The sequence below is a fragment of the Rhinoderma darwinii genome, chromosome 6 (genome assembly GCF_050947455.1).
Source record: "Rhinoderma darwinii isolate aRhiDar2 chromosome 6, aRhiDar2.hap1, whole genome shotgun sequence".
Taxonomy (NCBI): Eukaryota; Metazoa; Chordata; class Amphibia; order Anura; family Rhinodermatidae; genus Rhinoderma; species Rhinoderma darwinii.
In genome coordinates, this window is record NC_134692.1 from 19,883,058 (window position 1) to 19,904,277 (window position 21,220).

Genomic DNA, 21,220 nt, shown 5'->3' on the forward strand with positions numbered 1-21,220 from the left:
ATAAAGATTATCTGTGACCACAACAGTTTGGTCTATTGGGAGATAAGACACTATGGTCACTGAGGCAGGAACTGATACAATTTGATTGAAAGATGCAGACAGAAGGACATAATTTAAAGCAGAAGGGGGTACCACATACAAAAATAAGTATTTTCATGTTACATGGAGTATTATATCTGTAAGTCATATGTTGTTTCGTCACTTAAACTTTAATAAATAATTAATAATAGATAATCCATTAAATAGTTACATTTATTTACTTACTGTGTTTTAAAATATGATTTAAAAAAATTGTATTGCAAGAAAAAATAGTATAAATAATATATAAAAATATACAGAAACCCCTCCCCCCATTCCACCCACCAGCAGGGAGAGAGGAAAAAATATATAAATTCAAGACAGAGTAATATTTCAAGTTAATCACATAAACGTTAATAATAGCCCGTTGATCTTACATTTTATAATATACAGTTAGGTCCAGAACTATTTGGTCAGTGACACAAGTTTTGGCATTTTAGCTGTTTACCAAAACATATTGAATATTCAGCTATATAATCAACTCAAATCATAATTTGAGGAAGAGTTTAGGAATTACAGCTCTTTAAATTCTAGCTGCCTCTTTTTCAAGGGACCAAAGGTAATTGGACAATTATTTCAAAAGCTATTTAAAGGGCTGCATGGACTATTCCCTCTTTAATCCATCATCAATTAAGCAGGTAAAAAGTCTAGAGTTGATTCCAGGTGTGGCATTTGCATTTGGAAGCTGTTGCTGTGAACCCACAACATGAGGTCAAAGGAGCTCTCAGTGTAAGTGAAACAAACCATCGTTAGGCTGAATAAAAATGAAGAAATCCATCAGAGAGAGAGCACAAATGTTAGAATGGGCCAAATCAACAGTTTGGTACATTCTTGAAAAAAAAAAGAGCGCACTGGTGATCTCGTGAAATCAAAAAGGCCTGGACGTCCACGGAAGACAACAGTGGTGGATGATCACAGAATCCTTTCCATGGTGAAGAAAACCCCCTTCACAACATCTACCCAAGTGAAGAACATTCTCCTGGAAGTAGGTGGATCAGTATCTAAGTCTATCATAAAGAGAAGACTTCATGAGAGCAAATACAGAGGGTTCACCACAAGGTGCAAACCATTAATCAGCCTCAAAAATAGAAAGACCAGATTAGACTTTGCCAAAAAACATTTAAAGAAGCCGCCCAGACCTGGAACAGCATGAAACTAAGATCAACCTGTACCAGAATGATGGGGGGAAGAAAGTATGGAGAAGTGTTGGAACGGCTCATGATCAATAGCCATCACATCCTCTGTAAAACGTGGTGGGGGCAGTGTGATGGCATGGGCATGCATGGCTGCCAACTCACTGGGTCACTAGTGTTTATTGATGATGTGACTGAAGACAGAAGCAGCCGGATGAATTCTGAAGTGTTCAGGGATTTACTTTCTGCTCAGATTCAACCAAATGCAGCAAGGTCGATGGACAATGACCCAAAACATACTGCGAAAGCAACCCAGGAGTTTAAGGCAAAGAAGTGGAATATTCTGCAATGGCCGAGTCAATCAGCAGATCTCAACCCGGTCGAGCGGCGTTTCACTTGTTTAAGACTAAACTTAAGGCAGAAAGACCCACAAACAACTGAAGACGCTGCAGTAAAGGCCGAGCAAAGCATCACAAAGGAGGAAACCAGCGTCTGGTGATGTCCATGGGTTCCAGATTTCAGCCAGTCATTGCCTGCAAAGGATTCTCTACAAAGTATTAAAATAAAAACATTTTATTTCTGGTAATGTTAATTTGTCCAATTACTTTTGAGCCCCTGAGATGAGGCGGCTATGTAGAAAAATGGTTGCAAGTCCTAAACGTTTCACAGGATATTTTTGTTCAACCCTTTGAATTAAACCTGAAAGTCTACACTTCAATTGCATCTCAGTTGTTTCATTTCAAATCCGATGTGGTGGCAGCAGATCCCAAATCATGAAGATTGTGTCATTGTCCAAATAATTATGGAACTAACTGTATTTTGGAAGAATTTTTGTAACTATATTAATGTAAGATTTGTAAAAGTTTGGCCTTGAAAATGGAAAAGGTTACAATAGCATAAAATAACCTGTTCCTCTGCTTGCTTACATATCCAGTCATTTGATAGGGAGTTTACTAGATCTCACCTTTGATGAATTAATTTTAACAGTCACTTAACTTTCCATCAAATAAATGGGAAGTTGTTAGAGCTCCACCCCTGTAGATATCACTGAATTATGAAAATTGGTCCGCAAGTGCTTCGAGGACTGTACCAAGTCCGGCACTTGCTCCTGGTTTCGCTGTGTAACTCTGCCCAACTCCACCCAACTTGGGTAGGTTTACACAGCAAGTCCAGGTGCACTTTCTGCCCGACTTGGGACATCCCTCGGAGCACTTTGTCTGCGCTAGTCGACTGCGCTATTGTTTCAGCCAAAAAAATACAGAAACCTTACGGAACGGAGACAAATAGAAACCATTAGCAACGAAAGCATTACCATTTAAAACAATGGTAATGCTAACGGAAAGCTATGGCTTCCGTTTGCCTTTCCGTTGATAAGTTCCCCTGACGGAAAGGTCTGACGGAACTCATCAACAGAATCTAACGCTGATGTGAACATGCCCTTAGATTGGCTACGACCCTTAAACTTGGCTAATCGATTCTACCATCTATAACACAAATATAAAAATGTGACATATTTTCAATTGTAAATTCCATTCCAGGATTAAAAAGAAATACTTTGGATTAATTTAAATTCCAGTCAGCATATCTCCCAATTTTAAACTTTCCAATGATCACATGATGCAAAAAAATAACATTTTTATCTTGTTTTAAATGACTCTCAGACTATTTTCTTTTTACTGTTGTATAAACAAGGAATTGAAGGGTAAAATACTTAAAACTTAATGCCATAGTGCTAATGTGCCTTTTAAATCACGTCAGCAGCAATCACTGCATTATAATTAACAATTTATTGAACCAGCAATAAAATGAACATCACATTACTTCTTAAAGCAGTAGCATAAAATGGCTAATAAATAGTATAAGGCAGACAAATTGCAGAGTAATAGAAATTTTCTAAAGATTTATGGGGTGTAGAAAGATGGATGTGCTATTAGCCAGACCGCCTATACTTGACAAAATTCTTTTACAAAGACATACTAACCACGGGTGTCAGAGATCAACAGTCTAAGTGGCTTACCTAAACTTCAGCCCAGCGCAGCTCCAGAAGATGTTAATAATGTGTATTCTGCTGCTACCACATGAAATTACACTGATTAATACCTAGATAGCAGAATGGGGTTGTTTACCTGCCAACAGCCTGGTTTTTAAGAAGCATATGTGTGTGCCACGTAAAGGAGGGGGGTTGTAGTCTCAAGTAAAAAATTTAAAAATTCCTAACATGATGCTGGATTATCAGATTATCAAGACTAATGGTAAAAAATGAATCAACATTTTATTTTTATTTTTTTACAAAAATTAATATTACCGATCCCCAAGTCTTGAATGACAAAAAATATGTATAACCTCCCAAGTGCTCAACATTGGGCTATAGCTCCACACTAGGCAAAGGTCTACAGTGCCACTGATATATAACACCACAGTGCCACTGTGCACAGTTCTGTAGTCTCAATGGTGGACAGCTCTGTAGTCGCCCTGGAGCACAGATACATAATTCAATACACACCTCTAGAGTCCCACAGGTGGACAGCTACAGTATGTAGTCCATTTGGTATATAACTCTACAGTCCAATTGCTATACATCTTACAAGTCTACAGTTCCACGTGTGCACAGTTTCACAGTCCCACTGGTATACAATACTGCAGTCGCACTTGTACACACCTCTACAGTTCCACTGGCATACAAATGTACAGACATACTGGTGCACAGATCCACCGTACTACAGATATACAACTCTATAGTCTGTGGTATAACATTCTACAGCCCTACTGGTACTACAGCTCCTAGTCCCACTGCCCTCCTATGTAGTTCTGTAAGTACACAACTCTAAATTTTCACTGGTTTACAACATTGTAGTTTCACTGGTGCACAGCTTCACAGTCCCACTGATATACAGCCCTACAGTCTCAATGATTACACATGTACAATCCAACTAATATGCACCTCTACAGTCTTGCTGGTGCACAACTTTCTAGTCCCACTAATGTGCAGCTCCACCCTCCCACTGGTATACAACTCTGTAGTCCCACTGGAATACAAGTCTATAGTCCCACTGTTATAAAATTCAACAGTCCTAGTAGAATATAATTCAACAGTCCCACTGGTATGTACCTTTATATTTCCACTGGTTTATAGCTCTACATTCCCACTGCTCCCCTAAGTAGAACAACCAATATAAAACTCTATAATTCCACTGGTATACAATTCTACTGTCCCACTGGTGCACAGCACTTTCCCACTGGTATACAACCCTACAGTCTCAATGATTTACACCTCTACAATACAACTGACAAATTCCTCTACAGTCCTGCTGGTACCAAACTTTGTAGTCCCACTGGCGTACAGCTCAACCATCCCATTGATATACAACTCTATAGTCCCACTGGAATACAAGTGTATAGTCCCACTGGTATAAAATTTTACAGTCCTAGTAGCATACAAGTCTACAGTCCCACTGTTAAATAGCTCTACAGTCCCATTGCTTAGTCCAGCTAATAAAAACATCTACAGTTTCACTGGAATACAATTCTACAGTCCCACTGTTAGACAGTGCCCTTTTCATACTGGTATACAACCCTCGAGTCCTACAGGTGTAAAATTCTACAGCCCACTAGCATACAACCCTACAGTCCCACTGTTAAACATCTCATAATCCCACTGTCCACCTATGCAGACCTGCTAGTATGCAACCCTATAGTTCAACTGCTGCATAGCTCCAAAACTTTTCCAGGGCAACCAACAACCTTCTAATCTGCTCTACCTTCAGATTTTTTTTACCAATACAAGATGTAGTTTCCTCGCACTCACTTTTACCAATCACCCTGTCCCATTCCTATAACTTCACGCTTAGATGATTGTAGATTAAAAGTAGATTTATAACTATGCTATCTGGATTACCAAGCATTCCCAGATGTCAAGTTCAGCACTATTTTTGTTATATAAAGATATATTGATTCTCACTAGAACTATATATACTATATGTCCACATTTATATATTAGCATATATTGTATATACTAGAGGAGAACCTGCATATACATGCAAACCTTCCAACAATCCCATTTTTTTTTAGGTTTGGGGTGGGGCCTATATATATATATATATATATATATATATATATACATACAGTTAGGTCCAGAATTATTTGGACAGTTACACAAGTTTTGGCATTTTAGCTGTTAACTAAAACATATTGAATATACAGTTATATAATCAATATGGGCTTAAAGTGCAGACTCTCAGCATTAATTTGAGGGAATTCACATCCTAATTTGAGGAAGGGTTTAGGAATTACAGCTCTTTAATATGTAGCTATCTCTTTTTTAAGGGACCAAAGGTAATTGGACAATTATCTCAAAAGCTATTTAATGGGCTGCATGGGCTATTCCCTCGTTAATTCATCATCAATTAAGCAGGTAAAAGGTCTGAAGTGGATTCCAGGTGTGGCATTTTCATTTGGAAGCTGTTGCTGTGAACCCACAACATGAGGTCAAAGGAGATCTCAATGCAAGTGAAACAGAACATCATTAGGCTGAAAAAAATGAAGAAATCCATCAGAGAGAGAGCACAAATGTTTGGAGTGGCCAAATCAACAGTTTGGTACATTTTTGGAAAAAAAAGAGCGCCCTGGTGATCTCGTGAACTCCAAAAGGCCTGGATGTCCACGGAAGACAACAGTGGTGGATGATTGCAGAATCCTTTCCATGGTGAAGAAAAACCCCTTCACAATATCTACCCAAGTGTAGAACTCTCTCCTGGAAGTAGGTCTATCAGTATCTAAGTCTACCATAAAGATAAGACTTCATGAGAGCAAATACAGAGGGTTCACCACAAGGTGCAAACTATTAATCAACCTCAAAAATAGAAAGGCCAGATTAGACTTTACCAAACAACATGTAAAGAAGCTGCCCAGTTCTGGAACAGCATGAAACTACGATCAACCTGTACCAGAATGATGGGAGGAAGAAAGTATGGAGAAGGCCTGGAATGGCTCATGATCCAAAGCACACCACATCCTCTTTAAAACATGGTGGGGGCAGTGTGATGGCATGGTGGAGGCAGTGTGATGGCATGATGGGGGCAGTCTGATGGCATGGTGGGGGCAGTGTGATGGCATGGTGGGGGCAGTGTGATGGCATGGGGGGCAGTGTGATGGCATGGTGGGGCAGTGTGATGGCATGGGCATGCATGGCTGCCATAGGCACTGGGTCACTAGTGTTTATTGATGATGTGACTGAAGACAGAAGCAGGCGGATGAATTCTGAAGTGGTCAGGGATATAATTTCTGCTCAGATTAAACCAAATGCAGCAAGGTCGATTGGACGTTGCTTGACAGGACAGATGGACAATGACCCAAAACATACTGCGAAAGCAACCCAGGAGTTTTTTAAGGCAAAGAAGTGGAATATTCTGCAATGGCCAAGTCAATCACCGGATCTCAACCCGATCGAGCATGAATTTCACTCGCTTAAGACAAAACTTAAGGCAGAAAGACCCACAAACAAGCAACAACTGAAGACAGCTGCAGTAAAGGCTTGGCTGTAACGTCCACAGCCACGGACCGTCGTTCTTACCTGCCCCCCGAGGGCCGCGGCCATGGACGAGTGAGTGCTGGGCAGCATCTCCCTCCTGAGAGACGCCGGCACTCACTTCCGCTTCGCTGCCCTAGTTTCCATAGGGTGCGCGCGCGCACTCGCACCCCGCCTTAAAGGGCCAGTGGCACACACATGAGATAATCTGTAATTAGCCCATGATCACCCTGGACTATAAAAAAGGCTCTGCCCTTCCGTTCATTGCCTGGGCATTGTTGTGTTTACCCATGTTAGTCTTAGCAAATGGTCCCTTAGTGTTATCCTGTTTCCTTTGTTCCCGTGCCCTGCTACCTTATCCCGTGCTATATCTGTTCCTGTGCCTTAACCTGTTGGAGTCGTGTTGTGCCACCGGTCACGCCTGCTGATATACACCACATCTTGTGTCTGCAAGTTCATCTGTGCCGAGCTTCAATTACTGACTGGACTATTATAGGTACTCTTGTACTAGGACTGTGTTTGGTCAGCTGCTACTCCGCTACGGCAGTGCGGCCCAGTGGGTCCACATACCCACGGATCGTGACACTGGCAAAGCATCACAAAGGGGGAAACCCAGCGTCTGGTAATGTCCATGGGTTCCAGACTTCAAAGGATTCTCTACAAAGTATTAAAAAAAACACTTTTTATTTATGGTAATGTTAATTTGTCCAATTACTTTTGAGTCCCTGAAATGAGGCGGCTGTGTACAAAAATGGTTGTAATTCCTAAATGTTTCACAGGATATTTTTGTTCAGCCCCTTGAATTAAACCTGAAAGTCTTAACTTCAATTTCATCTCCGTTGTTTCATTTCAAATCCAATGTCGTGGCAGCAGATCCCAAATCATGAAGATTGTGTCACCGTCCAAATAATTCTGGACCTAACTGTATATATATATATAAATAAGATGTAGTGCCCCTTTAAGCCGTTTTGATTTTTTGGCAAATGCCTTAATTGTCTTCATTGGGTTGCTGCTAGAACTAAGATGATGCCCTTGCAGGAGCTGCATGAAATTGACCAGTATACAGTATGTCTATTTATTACTGTATCTGTTTCTTTCTCCTGTAAAATGGCTTATGTACAATTGATCTGTCCTAATGCACTATAAATTAATGCAAAAATTGATGAAGCTTGTGTGTTTTCTGAACTCCTAAATGGGAATATGTCATTATTCATTATGCACAATTAGATGTTCTATATTACAGTGGATTACAGCCCTGATCCTAAATAAATCACTATGCTTCCAATGGATCTAGCAGACATTAGTATTGTATTCTTCTAGGTCAATCTGAAGCACTTATTTAAAAATTGTTGATATGTAATAATAAGAAATTCTACGAAATACCAAAGAAGAAAAAATTAATTTTATATATATATATATATATATATATATATAGATATGTATACATATATTTAAGCCATTTTGCAAATAGTCTTCATTAGAAAATATGCTTCTATTTTGTGTCTTCAGGTTCTCTGCAGACCTATGCCTCTCCATGGTAACAGACAACATACAAAACCTGTGTAGTCTGATCCTGCAGTCATGCTCCCTTCCATCTGTACCCTACTTATTTGTTTCATACATTTGGTTGATTAGCAATAAATCGAGTACAGATAGAAGAGAGTATGACTGCAGGATCAGACTACACAGAGTTTGTTGCCTGTTATCATGGAGATGCATAGATCTGCATAGTAGCTGTAGACACAAAATGGTAGAACATTATTAATGAAGGCTATATGCGAAGTTTCTTCATGTTTTTTTATTTTAGATGCATTGGAGCAATAAAAAGTAGGGCTATGTTCACACAGAGCGCATACGCTGAGTAAACGCACACAGCGTATCCGCCCTGTGTGCCACAGGGAAATCAAACAGGAAAACCGCACTAAATTGTGGTGCAGTTTTCCGGCCAGAATGTCTGCTGCGGAAAACTAGGATACTTACCACGGCGACCCGTCCCACTCAGGAGGCCGGCCTTGCTGCGGATTAAAAAAACAAAACACCACAGGTCAATTTCTGAACGTTTTTTTTCCACTCTAAATTTCTTCCACTTTGCTGCTACTGTATTATGCTGCGGATTTTCTGCAACAAAATCCGTTGAGGAAAATCTGCAGTATTTACACAACGTTTGAACTTGTCAGGGATCATTACCATGTATATTGTGGAGCACAAAGAGCCTGCATAACACGCCTATGGAAGACACCGCCCCCTGGAATGCAAAGAAGAATGTACAGAAGAACTTACAGCTGAGGAGCCAATGGGGCTTAAGCACGCCCCACATCACTAGGGAGGGGGCATGTGTCTTTTTCTGTGTTTCTTTGTTCTGAATAAAGTTCAGTTGACTTCCTGTCTGATCTGAGGAAAGCTGTGTACCAACATCTTTGTGGCTGGTTTACTTCTTTCCAGGCATGCCTTCAGCTCTCAATTTACAGAAGTGGTGGTTATTCGGTGTGAAATACAAGGGAGAAGGAAGCTACCCTGAAATACGGACCTGACAAACTGACCCTAACTTTTAAGATGAACCTTTAAGGGGTTAAAGAACATTTTCCCCTAAAACCCAAATTAAATTACCAGTAATCCACTTCTGTCAAGTTGTTAAAGCTGCTAAATAGTTATATCTGAGTTTGGGAATTTTGGATGCCTGATTGACCAATTCCTCCCGAAACAATGTAAATTAATGGGCAAAGGGACTGCTCTCTGTGCCCGGCAGCCGGTTATTTCACGTGCCGGGTTTGATGGCACTGCGTGCTCCTGTGATCTTGCCTGACGTCTTTCCCCTTAAAGCATCGTGTCTCGGGTTTTGTCTTTTGTGCCACTTTATTTTGTTCTAAGAATAATCTTATAAAAATGTATCCCTGGTGACCAAATATCGGCACATGTTTATAACATCAGGTCTCAGGATAGTCTTTGTCTAGTCACAACATATATATATATATATATATATATATATATATATATATATATATATATATATATATATATTAACTTTATAAGCATTTGGTCCTTTATATATATCAGGACACTTTTCTATTTATTTATTGCATGATTGTCATCTAGCCTCAATATATATATATAAAAACATCCTTGATGTATTTTGATAGGCTCAATATCTTTAATATTTATACATAGATGTTTATGCATATATTGGGCTATGAGTGGGACAGATATCAGGATTATGATTTCTGTATCTCAGTAGGTGGTACCCTCTATGGTCTGCTGGTTTATCTTCTAGTTTTTTTATCTGATGTTATTTCAATGTGATTTATTAATATTTTTTAGATCTTGCTATCATTTTGGGCTATTGATCCTTTCTCAGCTTGGTTGGTGACCAGATTTACTTCTTACTGTTAGATTTAGACAGGCAGTTAGAAGATCTACCATATTTATTAACCCCTTAAGGACACTAAGGATTTTTGGATTTATTCCACTTTGCATCCCGGCGCTCATACGTTTTTTATTTTCGGTCGACGTAGCTGTATGAGACTTTGTTTTTTGCTGGACGAGTTTTTCTATATACAGGTGCCGTTTTTTGGTACATTTACATTATTGTTTAATTTAAATGAATTTTAATTTTGGCAAAAATGCAGAAAAAGAGCAGTTGCGCTGCAGTTTTCCTTTTTTACAGCATACACCGATCAACATAAATGATGCTATACATTTGTTGTGTAGGTTAATATGGTCATGAGGATACCAAATATGTCTATATTATTTTGTTTTGTGACATATATTTAATAAAGTTTACTTATTGTAAAAAAAAAATGTGCATTTGTGTGTGTTTTATTTTTTTATTAATTTAACTTTTTTTTTTTAATGCCAAAGGGGGATTTTTATCTTAATTTTTATTTTTTAACTTTAATGTACTAGCTTATATCTAATGCCGGTCCCTTCCCCTTTTCCCTTTGAATGCCACAATCAAAGCTTTGCCTGCGACATTCAAAGAGTTAACAGCAGAGATCAGAGGTTTCTCTGATCTCAGCCTCTAGAGCGGGGCTGGGACTGTCTATTACAGAGTTGCCCCATTCCAGACTGCGCGTGCACACTTGCTGTGCCCGCGCGACCAGTATAATGTCTATGCTTGTCTTGATGCGGCAACATCCAGCCGCTCATGACGAGCATAATTGTCAGCAACCAGTTAAAGTGCTTGCTGTATGATCAATTTGGCGCATCTAGCTAGACATATTAGACACTTTTCTCTTACGTACACCTACCTCTTGGTTAACTTAGTTCATGCCAGTTTTTGCAGCAAAATTTTGGCACAATTAGGGTATGTTCACACAGGGCGAATACGCTGCGTAAAAGCTCACAGCGAATCCGCCCTGTGCACCACAGGGAATTCCGCCCAGAAAACTGCACCAAATTGTGGTGCAGTTTTTCAACTAGAATGTCCGCTGCGGAAAACTGAACCCGAAATATAGATTCATACATACGTAGCCATAGTGACGCCTCCCTCCGCCGTCTTGAAGCCGTCCTCCTGGGATAAGTATAAGATTTTTTATTTTTTATTTCTAAGTTGCGTTTTTTTGCAAAAAAAAAAAACAACAAAACATCTGCTATTTCTTGCGCGTTTTACCTCCCCATTGCATTCAATGGGGAGAACCCACAACAAATAAGCAGCGATTACACAAATACAATTGCCTTGCTGAAGGTCACTTTCTGAGCGTTTTTTCCATTTACGCAGCATGTGCATGAGATTTGTTCAAACCTCATCCGCTCTGCTGCTGTATTATGCTGCGGATTCTCCGCAACGAAATCCACTGCAGAAAATCTGCAGTATTTACGCTACGTGTGAACTGACCCTTATTATTATTATTAGTTTTATTATTCAAAAGGAAGTTGAATTTTACAAGCCATATACAGTCTAGTATGATATCGGAAATCCATCATTAGAGGATCGCATGGAGCTTTTAGGTAAACAGCGGGTTCATGCTTTCCTGTTGCGACATAATCTTATCATAACCTGGTTCACATCCTGTCATATCCTCTTAGCAGGGGCAGGTAATATTGGTACAGACAGATGTTACACTATCCCCAGCTGCGTCTTCTCCCCCTTTCAAACAGAACAAGAGATCTTCCCTGCGCTCGCAGACTTCCCTCATGGCCGGGCTCCCACTTTTAAGTCGCTGGCTTGCTAAATCATTGGGCCGTGTGCCAAATATTAATGGGTTGCAAAGAGCAGCTGGAAAAACATTGCAAGACTTCTCTCCCCGGTGACAGCGCTGCCACATGTAAATTAAATAATATTTTTTAATATGTAACAGCCACATCATAAAACTTTGCATGCGCGACAAGAAAGTACATGTAAGGAGTTTTTTACAGGTTTCAAAGAGATGCTATTAATTAACGATATCATCGCAGTGTATCGATTTTCACATTAGCCTTTCTAGTCAGTGCGTTTCGCCAGCGCCGTAAAATGGACGTTCAATAAAAGAGGTGTCCTGGTCCTTATCTAGGAACATCTGAAGGTATTCACAATTTATGGGGTATAATCCAGGATCATTAAATTACAGCTTGGGTTTATTTGACTTATTTTTATTAAAGGAGAATTCCACCTAAAATCCTCACAGGGCATGACATTGGAGGACAGACACAGTGCCCCTTCTCTTACCTAGGTCATGATGCCATTAGGGGTTCAGCCCTTCCCCCCACACATATATCAAAAATTGATTTCCATTTTTTTTATAGTAATAATATATAGAATAGATCACCCCCTACTGTAGATTATAAGGATGTTATAAGCCACTGCGTTCCGTGACCATATAATAATATAAAGCCGCGTGCTGAGTACATTTATAGAGGTCATGGAGCTCCAAGGTCACCGCTAGGAATTTATAGTAGGGGTACATTATTCCTTATAATACACACATTAGCTGCTGCAGAACTTCTTTTTGAAGACTATAGGGAGCTTCCTCTCCTCCAGTGATTGCTTGAGTGATATGAAATGTCCTCATCCTTTTTGTAAAGAAGTTCTGCAGTAGCTGTATTTTTATATTAGGGCACATTATTATATAATACACACTGCAGCTGCTTAAGAAGTTCTTCTTTAAAAAAGAGGAAGCACGACATGTGGTTGGCATAGCAGAAGGAACTTTCTATAATAACAATCTAGCAGGGAGAAAACGGGTAGCGGCGGATTAAGCAGACTATAGGCCATGGGCTGTTGCACAAACTGGTAAAGTGAGGGGGCTGGCACTGTGGTGGCTCCTGTACTGGTGAAGTGAGAGGGGCTGGTACTGGGATTAGGGCGCTCCTGTACTGGTGATGTGAGAGGGGCTGGTACTGGGATTAGGGTGCTCCTGTACTGGTAAAGTGAGGGTGCTAGCACTGGGGTGAGGGCGCTCCTGTACTGGTGATATGAGGGGGCTGGTACTGGGGTGAGGGCGCTCCTGTACTGGTGATATGAGGGGGCTGGTACTGGGATTAGGGCGCTCCTGTACTGGTGATGTGAGAGGGGCTGGTACTGGGATTAGGGTGCTCCTGTACTGGTAAAGTGAGGGTGCTAGCACTGGGGTGAGGACGCTCCTGTACTGGTGATATGAGGGGGCTGGTACTGGGATTAGGGCGCTCCTGTACTGGTGATATGAGGGGGCTGGCACTGGGGTGAGGGCGCTCCTGTACTGGTGAAGTGAGAGGGGCTGGTACTGGGATTAGGGCGCTCCTGTACTGGTAAAGTGAAGGTGCTAGCACTGGGGTGAGGGCGCTCCTGTGCTGGTGATATGAGGGGGCTGGTACTGGAATTAGGGCGCTCCTGCACTGGTGAAGTGAGGGTACTGGTACTGGGAGTAGGGCGCTGCCAGAGTTTCAGGGGCCTTCAGCTGCACAATGAATAAATATAGAAGTTCCACCTCTGAACAATTCTCAGTCCAAATCTATATATAATATTGAGTTAATCTCATGTACTTCAATCCCACCCAAAGCTGCATTCACAATTCTGCTGCTTATCTCACAGGCAGCTCAACTGGGAATATGTCTGTCAGCAGAGCCCTGATGGCGTATAAGCAGCATCCTGCATAATGGTGAGTGCAGCTTTGGGGGTTACTGGAGTATAATTCAATACATGATGTATTATACTCCTGGATTGTGAGTGCAATTTTGGAGGATGACTAGAGTATAAAACATGATGTAATAACAGGATTATGAATGCAGCTTTGGAGGTGACTGGAGTATAACATTATATAACAACAGTATTGTAAGTGCCAATTTAAAGGTTGACTGGAGTATATATAAGACATGATGTGAGTGCATCTTTTGGGGTGACTGGAGTATATGGCATGATGTAACAGCACAATTGAGAGTGCAGCCATGGAAGTGAATGGAGTATAAGACATGAAACAATAGGATTTTGAGTAGAGTTTAGGAAGTGACTAGGGTATATATGTTCCTTGTACTGGCACCACTTCAAGTGCCCTCACAATTACAGTCTATTAGGGCAAAATGTCCAACTACAGGGATATCTGGGGCTCCTTTACGCCTTACCGCTGTGCCAATCTATACCGATGCTGCACTCCTCCACCCATTGGTTTGGTGGCCAGAGTCACAGAAGAAATATGGGGCACAACAGAGAAGGAGGGGAGGAACATGGACGCCGACAAGGGCACAGACATGGGGAAAGACATATAACGGCACCGCTGTTCTCATTATCCCTGCATTCCCCCCCCCCCCCTCCCTTACCAATGTTGCAGTGGCAGATTAAATATTGGGCACTTTGGATGGCCATGGGCTTCCTGGTTGTCCCGCCCAAACTACCCATGTTATAATCCACCACTGATAAACGGTGCCTTTGGAACACCCCTTATCTCTGTGTCATTACCAGATTCTAATATCAAAATGTGATATTTATACAAATATTATTTGCAGACGTGTAAAATTTATTGTGGTCTTATATAACTTTATAAGAAAGGAATACCTCTATGCCCATATAATTAGCTATTGCCATCTATCTGTGCCCTCTCCCATAAAATGTCAATATTCTTCGATCCAAACATTGATTTTTTTTTTTCCCTTTGCCAACCAGAGTGTTCTCGTCTACAATCAGCCGCACATTGTCCCATATTATCTTCCAGTCGTTGGCAGGAGTCTCAGTGCACAGCAGGATCCTCTATGGGACATGGGATATTCTGCTCATTGTTATTGACCTCATTCACATCCATATGTTTACTAACAAATACTCATTACTTACCTGGGGTCTGGCAATAAATTACGGAGCGGTGGCATTTTTTGTGTCATTTATTTTTTGTTAATAATAATTATCAGTTTCCAAAAATCTTGAAAATTTGAAAAACAGGCATCAGCACTACCATGGTGTACTATGTCGGCACATTGGGCACATGCCAGCGCAGAACACAGAGTGTGGCCATCTTGTTTCATTTTGTTCATTTAGAATTTTTTTAAACTTTTATTATTTGGTTATTGAAGATGGGAAGTTTAAAGGGGTTGTCCCATAAGGAAATATTACATTTCTCTGTACTCAATATTTATACTCCCAAGGGAACCCGTATCCCCATTATTGCCTCATAGAAGCGTGATGTCGAATTGGGTAACGCATTTTTAATTCTTGCCCAGTTCTTTAATTTGATTGAGCAGACGAGCATCTTTGAGTAAGATGAAATCCATTTGCCTTATGGTCTTGATGTTGGTTTGTTTTAGGGAACCCCTGATCAGAGCCCAGGGAGCCCCAGGGTTTCTGAGAACCCTGGTTGGGAAACACTGGTCTAAATATTGCTGTTACATACTTGTTATGGCGCCCCTGATGTTCCTTTGATTCCCTCTCAGAACGTCCACCTGATGTGTCCAGTGCCGGTGATCTCACATGCCCAGTAGCTCAGTCCCAACGCCTGATTTCTCTTGTACACGGGCGGCGGAGTGATTCCTGCTATTGTGCAGGTTATCCAATAAGAATCGGCATGCGAGAAACCGTTTTTCTTACCTGCACTGGACACATTAGGTGGATGTTCTGAGAGGGAATAAAAAGAACACCAGGGGGCGCCATAACGCGTTTGCAATACCTACCCAGGAGAATTAAAAGATTGTTATGTCTTTCTTGATCTAACTGAGAAATAATAATAGGTAATATTTTATCTCTGTGTACTTGTCAGATTATGATAGCAAAATGTTATATTAATACAAATATTTTTTGCAGGTATGTCCATAGAAAGGTTCTATAACTAGTGGTCTTATATAACTTTACAGGAAAGGAATAACCCTGTAGCCATCTAGTTGTAGCCTCTCCCATTCAATATTCTTCATTCTACACCCCCTTTAAAGAGGACCTATCACTATAAGTTGAACTGGTTAACTGATCCGAATAGTGATGTCTCCTGATTCCAGCGCTGTTTTTCTTTTTCAAATGCTTCTTCTCCGCAACAGTCAGTGCATGCTGCAGAGGGAAAATTCTGCACCGCAGCCTGTGGTCGGCAGCGGAGTTTTCCGCAACGTCTGAACTAACTTACTTAAAAATTTATTGAAACAAATGGAAAAAACGTCCGCTGGAGAATTCCACAGCAATTCCGCCACGTCTGGCCGTGCCCTAAAACTTGCTCTGCGGACGGATTTAGTCCATGATCCCAGCTCTTCTTCCTGCAAGTGCATATAATTGTTCTGATTGACTTCTATCTCCAGAAAATGATGGAAAAGTAAGGCCCCATGCACACGAACGTGTTTTTGCGGCCGCAATTCCCCCGAAAATGCACGGGAGAATTGCGGCCCCATTCTTTTCTATGGGGCCATGCACACGACCATAGTTTTTACGGTCCGTGCATGGCCCGGGAGCCCGCACCGCAGAAAGAACGGGCATTTCCTATTACGGACATCTTCTGCGGTCCGGGCTCATTGAAAACAATGACGGCGGCCATGTGCATGTCGTACGATTTGCGGGCGGCCCGCGGCTGACAGTCCGCTGATAGTCCGCAGCCGCCCGACCCGAAAATCACGGCCGTGCACACGGCTACGGTCGTGTGCATGAGGCCTAAGTGTTCACTCGGGACTATTTTCTATATGGGGGATTCAGAAGTGGAAAAAAAAGATTAAAACAAAAAACCTCTTTGTTATTAGATCCATATGTGGTAGAAAGAGTGCGGCATTAATATCGTGATATTGTCTTGATATACCGTTTTAACATGAGATGGGGAAATAGGGAGTAAACACCACAAAAATTGTAGAAACAATGGATGTGCGACTATATCATGCATGGACGGGTCACGTCCGCCAGAGTGGGTGCTGAGTGGGTGCTGAGTGGGTGCTGCCCCCTCTATGACATCCATATGCTCTAATAAATCATCAGTGGGGGTCCAGTGGTTGGATATGGTGCATATGTGAAATGGATCACTATATTTTAACCAAAGTTGCATTTTCAGCCCTACCTATGATACTATAAAGGAAAAAATATTTTTGCAATTTAAATGCATCAGTAACTATATAAATGTACATACAAATTGGAGTAGGCTTTTAAACACTTTGCTTTACTTACTTATGATTTTGACTGGCATGATGTTTTCTTCTCCATTCATGCCTAAAGCTAAATTGAGAATACTGCTAGTTTCGTGTTACCAGAGAGCAGTGCACTATGGGTACTAGGAGAACATTTAAGGCCCTTTTACACTGGCCGATAAGCGGCGCTCATTTGCTCCTGTCACACGGAGCTATCGATGAGGATGAAGCGGTCGTTACATTATTTTCATGTCGGCAGCGCGTCTCCCTGTTTACACAGGGAGATGTGGTGCCGACAACGATAATATTTAACTTTTTTAAAACTATACGATCACCAGATGATCGAGCGTTTGCTCGTTCATCTGCTGATCGCTCACCTGTTTACACAGGGCAATTATCGGCAACGAGCGTTATATGAACGCTCGTCTGCACGATAATCGCTCAGCGTAAAACCCCCTTTACACAAATACAGCTGAGCTGTCAGATCACATGTCTAACAACAGGAAGGAGCTAATCAGTTGTCTATTTCCAAGGGGAGGAAGTAAAATTTTGAAAGCAGCTTTGGAAGTGAATGGAGTAAAAATATAAATTAACTCAATAAACAGAAATTTACTATCTTAGTCTGCAAATTTAACCTGAAGTGTGATTTTAAATGTACCCACACTTTAAGAATTCTACGCAAATGTTTGAAAATCCACTCCACCAGCATATTACTGGCAAATCCACTTATACGGAGCGATTTTTCCTTCATATAAGACAATGCAGGCTGAAATACTGAATTACGGATCCCTGTTTCAGCGTTCATCATCTGATATAAAGGAAATATTTGTTCATATTAAGAAAAATCGCCTGCAAAGCGAATTTTCCCATATCCCCTATACCTCATATGATGCGTATTACATATCAGTAAAACCTTAACTATTGTCATGGTTCGGGTTTCATGACGCAGGGCAGCCATCTCTATTTGTAGGCGCTGCCTTCAAACGTCTGACCTAAAGTTCTATACAAATAAATATGCAAACTTGGATTTAATTTCCCCAAAGCAAAACTCTCTGCTTTTACTAAATATTCAAATGAACGGTGCATAATTTTATCTTAAAAATTTAATCTTATTCTGTTATTTTACAAAAAAATTGATAAACAAGTATAATACTAATTTATTTCCCAAATGAGATTTAAAAACACGATTTACTGATGGGTAAATTTTTCCGTTAAGTGGATATATAGTAATTTAATAGTCTTAGCAATGCACTTTTCACTAAAGAAAATTAACTAATTCATTATTGCTTATAATTTGCTGAGGCATTGCTGCCATATTTGTAAAATCAGCAGGTTCAAAGGAGTTCGGGAAAAAAAAAATCAGAAAAGTAAATTTTCATTTGACTAAATTTATTGAAATTACAATTACTTAGCTCCCTCTAGTGGTCTATAGTGGAACTGCTCTGACTTATTGCAATAAACTGCATAAAACTCAAACCTAAACTTAACTGTTTAACACTATATGGCAGAATTGTTAATGTAAAATTTAAAGGTGCTGTCTTCAAGACTTTTCTTATCTATAATTGATCAATTACACATGCGTTCATTTTTAGTGGAAGTTTTAGCTCGAAGTTCCTCCTAGATGACAATTTGTGTCATGTGATAATTGTTGCAAGACTGTTCCACATCACATGATACGACTTTCAAGTTGAGCCAGTGTTACATCCAATAACATCCATGGGTCTTATTATAACCCATGGGTGCACATAGCAAAACTTGGAATGGGGCCTTACTCCACTTTGAAAATCTTCAGTAGCAAATTATTTCAGGACATGAAAGGCTTAGGCTGGGTTCACACGTGGCGGAATTTCACTTGAATTCCGCTGCGGACAATCCGCAGCGTTAATCTGCAGAGGAGCCGTTTCTCCATTGACTTCCACTTCTATTTAGTAGGGTTCGTTTAGACGAAGCAGAAAATTCCGCTGCGGAGCATAGGCTGCGGTGCGGAATTTGGTGTCCGCAGCATGCAATGGATGTTGCGGAGTTGTGGCGGAATTTCTCCATTGACTTCAATGGAGATTCTAATTTCCGCAATGAAGTCCGCAGCTGTCATGCACATGTTATGTGTGCTGCGGATGCGTCTTGCTTTTTTGACATGACATTTCTTCATTCTGGCTGGACCTATGTATTTCTAGGTCTACAGCCAAACTGAGGAAGTCAATGGGGCTCCCGTAATTACGGGAGCGTTGCTAGGCGACGTCAGTAAATAGTCACTGTCCAGGGTGCTGAAAGAGTTAAGCGATCGGCAGTAACTGTTTCTGCCCCCTGGACAGTGACTACCGATCCCAATATACAGCAACCTGTAAAAAAAATAGAAGTTCATACTTACCGAGACCTCCCTGCTTCTGTCTCCAGTCCGGCTTCCCAGGATGACGTTTCAGTCTAAGTGACGGCTGCAGCCAATCACAGGCCAAGCACAGGCTGCAGCGGTCACATGGACTGCCGCGTCATCCAGGGAGGTCGGGCTGGATGCCGAAAGAGGGACGCGTCACCAAGACAACGGCCGGTAAGTATGAAATTCGTTTACTTTCACTAGGGAAAGTGCTGTCCCTTCTCTCTATCCTGCACTGATACAGAGAAGGGAAGCACTTTTACCGCAGTCCGCAGCAGCTAGTCCGCATCAATTTACTGCACATTTTGGGCAGATCCGCCGCAGAATCTGCAACGCAGATTCTGTGCGGCATTGATGCGGACAGTTGCGGAGGAAATCCGCCACGTGTGGGCATGCCCTAAGAAAAGGTGCTCTAGAACAGTTTATTCATATGGGGAATAGAAATTATTTACTAAAACAGACTTGTCAGGAGAGGTGACAGGTCCTTTTTAAGAATAATTTGGTCTGCCCTCAGGGTATACTCGTCCTATGTTTTGCAGTTAGGTGACAAGATGCAGAAGCAATAGGGTGCAACTTAATGTATTGCTATGGAACACAACTGTCCCAGGGACAGACATAGACATAAACATAGATAGACATAGACAAAGGGTCCCTGTGCAAAACTGTATATGGGCCCCTTGCTCTTAACCCATCATGGAGTACCCCACTTTATTTTAAGAATATACCAGTAATTGTGAGCCATGATATTCATTATCTCAGTCCCTTAAATGCAGCCTAATAGACAGTCGTATGCTACTTTTAAGGTGACAGTGTGCCCCCTAATCTACCGTACCGGTGGGCAGATGCCCATGTTGCACGTATGGCATGTCCGACCCCTGACTGTCACAGCTCCAAGACTACACTACAAAAGTTGTCATCTAATCCAAGCCTTAGATTAGGAGTACAATTTCAAGATTTATTTGGGATGCCACATCAAACACTCCATTATGTGGATTATAATATTGCGCAATTCAGCAGGGTTCACGATCAATTTTACCATATTGGCGTTGATAGTTAAAGTCACAGGGACAGCAAAAAGAAACGCTTTCAAGTGTGAGGATCCAAAAAACAACCCTCTATATCTCAACTTTCTGGGTGCCTGTGTTTATGCTTTAGGGTATGTGCACACGCTAGCTGACTTTTACGTCTGAAAAGACAGACTGTTTTCAGGAGAAAACAGCTGCCTCGTTTCAGACGTAAAAGCTCCTCGCATTTTGCGAGGCGTCTTTGACGCTCGTAAATCTTGAGCTGCTCTTCATTGACTTCAATGAAGAACGGCTCAAATTACGTTGCAAAGAAGTGTCCTGCACTTCTTTTGACGAGGCTGTATTTTTACGCGTCGTCGTTTGACAGCTGTCAAACGACGACGCGTAAATGACAGGTCGTCTGCACAATACGTCGGCAAACCCATTCAAATGAATGGGCAGATGTTTGCCGATGTATTGTAGCCCTATTTTCAGACGTAAAATGAGGCATAATACGCCTCGTTTACGTCTGAAAATAGGTCGTGTGAACCCAGCCTTAAGGTAATATTACACTGCCCGCTACTGGTTGAAAAAACGAGTGCCGATCGGTGCTACAGGTCACAGCACATGCTGCTATGTGTTCATATCACTA